Source organism: Eptatretus burgeri, chromosome 5 (genome assembly GCF_056783735.1).
Source record: "Eptatretus burgeri isolate ZD-2024b chromosome 5, Ebu_testis_v1, whole genome shotgun sequence".
In the NCBI taxonomy this organism is placed as follows: Eukaryota; Metazoa; Chordata; class Myxini; order Myxiniformes; family Myxinidae; genus Eptatretus; species Eptatretus burgeri.
In genome coordinates, this window is record NC_140965.1 from 16,052,631 (window position 1) to 16,058,630 (window position 6,000).

Sequence of the window (6,000 nt, forward strand, 5' to 3'; positions counted from 1 at the left end):
GTGATGCTAGTGCCTATGGGGTAGGCTGTGTGCTACAACAAGCCAATGAGTCGGGCAAGTTACAACCTGTTGCATATGCTTCCAGAAGCTTAACGAAAGCTGAAAGAGCCTTTGGTATGGTTGATAAAGAAGCATTAGGCTGTGTGTTTGGGGTAACCAAGATGCATCAATATTTGGTCGTAAATTTGAGCTTGAAACTGATCACAAACCGCTCACCTTGTTTTCAGAGAACAAGGGAATCAACACCAATGCATCATCACGTGTTCAGCGGTGGGTCTTGATGCTGTCTGGTTTCAATTATACTATTCGTTACAGGCCTGGCACTGGGAATTGTGCTGATGCATTGAGTCGACTGCCGGTACTGATCACTAATTGTAACAATACCCCTCAACCTGCTGACCTTGTATTAGCTATGAATGTGTTTGAGAGTGACAATTCTCCAGTCACTGCTGCCCAAGTGAGATTGTGGTCTAACAGAGGTCCTGTGTTGTCTGTGGTTAAGCATTGTGTTATGAGTGGCGATTGGTCCCGTATACCGGACTCGAAGGAGGACAAACCATATTTACGTTATAGAGATGAGTGATCTGTCCAGTCGGAATGCTTACTTTGGGGTCGACGAGTCATCGTGCCAAAGCAGGGAAGAGAGAAGTTGGTTTCTGAACTACATAGTACCCACCCTGGTACCGTTACAATGAAAGCCATCGCAAGGTCTCATGTTTGGTGGCCTGGTATTGATTCCGAACTTGAATCTTGTGTTCATTGTTGTGATACGTGCATTCAGCTCAGCAAGTCACCAGCGGAATCACCGCTGAGTCTTTGGTCATGGCCTTCCAAACCTTGGTCCAGGATTCATGTTGACTTTGCAGGTCCGTTCTTAGGGAAAATGTTCTTTGTTGTCATTGATGCGTTTTCCAAGTGGATTGAGTGCTCTGTCATGTCGACCAGCACTTCTGCCGCCACCATTGAGAATTTACGTGTTACGTTCGCTACTCACGGTCTACCTGATGTGTCGGTAAGCGATAATGGTTCATGTTTTACATGTCAGGAATTCATGAGGTTGAATGGAATCAAACATGTCCGTTCTGCTCTGTTTAAACCCGCTTCTAATGGTCAGAGCATGCTGTACAGATTGTCAAGCAAGGATTAAGGCATGTTACTCAAGGTTCGCTTCAAACGTGTTTGTCACACATGTTGCTCGGTTACAGATCCAGACCACACACCGTAACTGGAGTGCCTCCAGCCGAATTGCTTATGAAGCGAGAACTCAAAACCACATTTTCTCTTGTGCAGCCTGACATCAGTGAAACCGTTGACAACAAGCTTCAGAGTCAGAAATACCATCATGATCGCACGGCTGCGTTGGGTGACTTTGCTGTAAATGATCCAGTTTATGTACTGAACCATGGCCTTGGAGCGAAATGGCTGCCAGGTGTTGTTATTAGCAAGGAAGGAACTCGTGCTTTTTTGTGTCAAGCTGAAAGATGGGGGTACAGTTAGGAAACATGTGGATCAGATCAAGCTGCGTTATATTGAGATGGTGGATGATGCAAATTCTGTGATTCATCCAGTTATTGTTCTGTTGTCCGAGAATGTAACTGTTGTTTCCGAGCCTACATCTGAAGTTGTTCATAATGTATCTCCACCCGAAGTTTCTGTACCTGTACCTGTACCCGCTGCCAGTCCGGTGCGTTTGTCCACGTCACCTAAATCTGTACCTGTAACAATTCCTTTGCCGAGGTCCTCCCGTGTATCGAAACATCCAAATTGGTTGGATTTGTATTAAATTGGGAGATATTGTGATGTATTGCCCTTTCTTGGGTTTGACGTGTGCGCATGCATGCCGCATGGGACGAGTAATGGAGCTGACTGTTGTCAATAAAACCTTCGTGAAGTTGAATGCATCGTGGTCGGTCTGATTGTTTGTACATCACGACATCACATGATCCAAGCACCATCTTGTTCCTCCCCACAACCCTTGCTTTCTTAATTTCAGTTTTAAAATCAAACCACCTGAAACGGTACAGATGGGTTTCAGTATACCCATTGTCATATCATCGACCACACACACACACACGTCTCTGGCTCAAGCGGAAGTGACGTTTCATTTATTACTCCACATATACTCTGTTCCACCTCCCTTCTTGGTGAAGAGTAAGATCATAAATTGTCAAAGTGCTGTCAACTGAACAATCAGCGTCCACAAAGCTTTAGCAACATGTTAAACGACTTACTGGCTTGCAGTTCCACGAGAAACCAAACTTGAGTAAAAGTAACTAACTTAGTATTCCAGGTAGATCAGTACAAGTCTGCAATGGTCATCGACACCAGTTTACAAGAAGTTTATGGATTTAACAAACAACATCGTTATACTTCTGAAGCTTAACAATCTCGTGTCTTCGTCTGGTATGCTGCACGGTTGGATGCATGTGTGTTGCAGTGTGCGTGGATACAGGTGTGTAATGTTCTCTCCGAGGTGTAGCTGGTTGTGGGATACCGCTCCACTGTTCATGTCTACGTGAGTGGTATTGCTCGTATTACTCGTCGCAGCAGGTTCTTGCTCACGAGGGGTCACGAGTCGTCTTCAGGGGTCATGAGAACTGGTGGTGGCTCATTAGTTCTGAACAGATGACGTCTGTTCCTGCGTAAACCACTCCCGATGCCATTGTCAACCCAGTATGATCTGGGATCTGAGGTGTGAATCCACCTTGACAACGATGGCTGGCTGCCAGGTGTTCTTCCTGATGCGAACAGTGTCACCCGGCTAGAGGTTAGCCAGCAATCTTGCCGACCTGTCATGATAGACTCTCTGTTTCAGCTTCTGTTGCATCAACTATGCTCTGGGATCTACTGTTGCTGGTTTGAGCAGCTGCCTGGTGACTGGTATATTGGATCTCAGAGTCCTGCTCATTAAGATCTGTGCTAGCGAGAATGATGTACCCGTCACAGGGGTGTTTGATACTCCCGAAGTGCCAAGATGATGTTGTCATCAGCTTTATTCATAATCCTCTTGCTGGTTTGGATAAAGCATTCACTCTGGCCATTGGAATGAGCAAATCCAGGACTGGATGTCGACTGTTTGATTCCCCAGTTTCGCTTGAACCGCATGAACTCTTGGCTGTCAAACCTCATATTGTCACTCATGAGCTCTTCTGGAATGATAGAACGCGCGAAGACCCCTTTCATCTTGGTGACTATTGTGGTGGTAGTCTTGTCCTCAATCTCCACAAGCTCCAGGTATTTGCTAGAGTAATCAACCACCAGGAGATAGTCTTTGCTTTGATATGTGAGGACATCAGCTACCACCTGCCATGCAAGCTCAGGTATGGGGTGTGGTCTTAATGGTTCCTTGGGCTGTGCATTCCTAATGCTGAGGCAAACTGCATAGTTGACCAATGTCTGCAGCCATGTTGGGCCAAAACAGAGTGCCAGTGGCCCTGGCTTTCATTTTCTCAGCTCCCATGTGGCTCTCATGTAGCAGAGCTAGCATCTCACTCTTCACTGAGCTCGGGATCACAATGCGGTCACCAACACACAGCATTCCATCAGCTATGTGTACCTCATCTTTGACCGGCCAGTAGTCTTGGAGGACACTAGGAGCACTGTGCTTCTTTTTGGGATATCCCCTCATGACTGCCTGCCTTACCATCTGGAGGTCAGAGTCTTCAGCAGTTGCAGCTCAGATCTGCTCTTGTCTCATGACACTTATCATCGTGTCATGCACCAGGCAGTGAGCCATGACTTCGACGTCGTCCTCCATATTGTCGTGTGATCGGTCACCAGGTAAGTATGCACGACTCAGCGTGTCGGCTACATACATGTACTTGCCCGGGACATACCACACATCTAGTTCATTGCGCTTAGCGCTGTAATCTCAAAAGCATTCTCTGCAGTCGCTGAGTCGTGTTGTCCAGAGGTTTCTTGAAAATTGCCTCGAGAGGGCGGTGATCCATCTGCACATTCACTGGCTTTCCGTACACATATTGGTGGAATTTGTGGTACACGTAGCAGATTGACAACAGTTCCATTTCGATCTGCACATAGTTCTTTTCTCTGTCTGTCATGGACATTGATGCATAGTGAACTGGCTGCCCCTCCTGGAGCAGACAACAACCAAGCCCTCTCTGGCTTCCATCTGCTTGGACTGTCACTTGGCTTGTAGACGTCATAGTATCTCAGAACGGGTTCTGTTGCCAGTGCTACTTTGACCTTGTTGAGACTTTGTGTGTGTTCCGCTTCCCAGCTCCAGGCTGCGTCTTTCTTGAGCAGTGCACGGAGCGGTGCCATGGTTTCCGACTCGTTCGGAATATATTGCACTAGGTATATGACCATCCCCAACAGGTGCTGAAGTGCTGGCTTGACTTCTGGTATAGGTATGTCAGCAATCGCTCAGATCTTGGACTTGTCTGGTGTCAGTCCCTCTGGAGTGATGATGTTGCCTATATACAGCACTTTGGGCACTCGGAACTCTACCTTGGTCCTGTTGAACTTCACCTGTTGTTGGCGAGCTCTCTGAAAAACCTTGTGCATTATTTGGTCATGTTCTGCCATGGTCTCAGCGGCAATGATCATGTCGTCGGCGATAACCTGCACACCCTGAATGTCGCTGAAGGTCTCTTGATTTCTCTTGTGCATGATTTCACCCACTGACAGTCTGCCAAAAGGCATGCAGCAGAATCTCATCCTTCCCCAGGGTGTATTAAATGTGCACAGGTAGGAAGACTTCTCTGTCAGCTTCACATGCCAGTACCCGTCAGCCATGTCAATCACCGTGAACACCTTCTTCTTGTTCAGTTGTCACTGCACATCACTTGGTGTAGGCATTGTGTATCTCTCTTGCTTGATTGCTCAGTTCAACGGCTTTGGGTCTCGGCAGATTCTCATGCAGCCATATTTTTTTTTTCGGTGGTTACGAGGTTACTAACCCAGTCAGTGGGCTTGTCGACCTTGGTCACTATTCCATGTTTCTCCAGCTGTTCCAGAGTGTCTTTCAGATTCTCATACTTGCATAGGGAACACGTCTGGCTGGCTGAACAGTCGGTGTGACATCTGGATTCATCTCAATTTTGTTCTCCTGTTTGTACTGACCAGTGCCTGTGAACACATCTGTGTACTGCTCGAGCAGCCTGTCTTTGGTCAGTGGAGCATGCAGTGAATCTATACGCTTGATAAGGCCCAGCTTCTCACATGCATTTTGCCCTAGTATGGAAACAGTGGTTTTCTCAGTTACATAGAATTTGATTCTCCAGTCCTGCCCTTTGTGCTTGCAGGGAATCACTGTTGTACCCAATGGCTGGATCTTGCCATCACCAAAAGCAGTGAGAATCACATTGGTGGTTGTTATGGTGTGCTCAGACATTGCGATAGTCAAGGTCACAAGTGAGATTACGTTTGCCTGGGCACCTGTGTCGAGCTTGATGTTCACCACACTCGAGCCAACTGTAAGTTGTTCTTGCCACCTACCCGCAGGCCGGGTGACATCGTCATCATGCAAGTTACGATGAGCACTGAATCTTCAACCAGAAACTCCTCAGTGCCTTGCTTGGGATCTGCATCCAGAAGAGGTACCCTCCTTGTGCCTCCACTCTTGCATACAGCAGCCCAGTGATTCTTGCCTCCACAATTGCCACACGTTTTAACAAATGCTGGACACCTGCGTGGCCCAGGAATGTGCTTCTTGTCACAGTACTCGCACATAGGCTGAGTAAGGCTTTCCTGTCACCTTTTTCGAGCTACTGTCATGGCACTGGCTGCAGGCTTGGCCTTGGCTTGCTTGGGAAAGGTGGTTTGCTGTTGTTGCCTCTCTTTATCCACCGCATAGACTTGCTTGGCACCCTTCATGTCATCGACGGCATGGCATTGTCCAAAGCTTTCTCCAGTGTGACCTCACCTTCCTGAAGAAGTCTCTCCTAAGATCTCTCGTCTCCCACACCAAACACAATCTTATCTCGAATCATGAATTCTACTTGAGGTCCGAACTCGTACATGGCTGCTTGCGTTCTG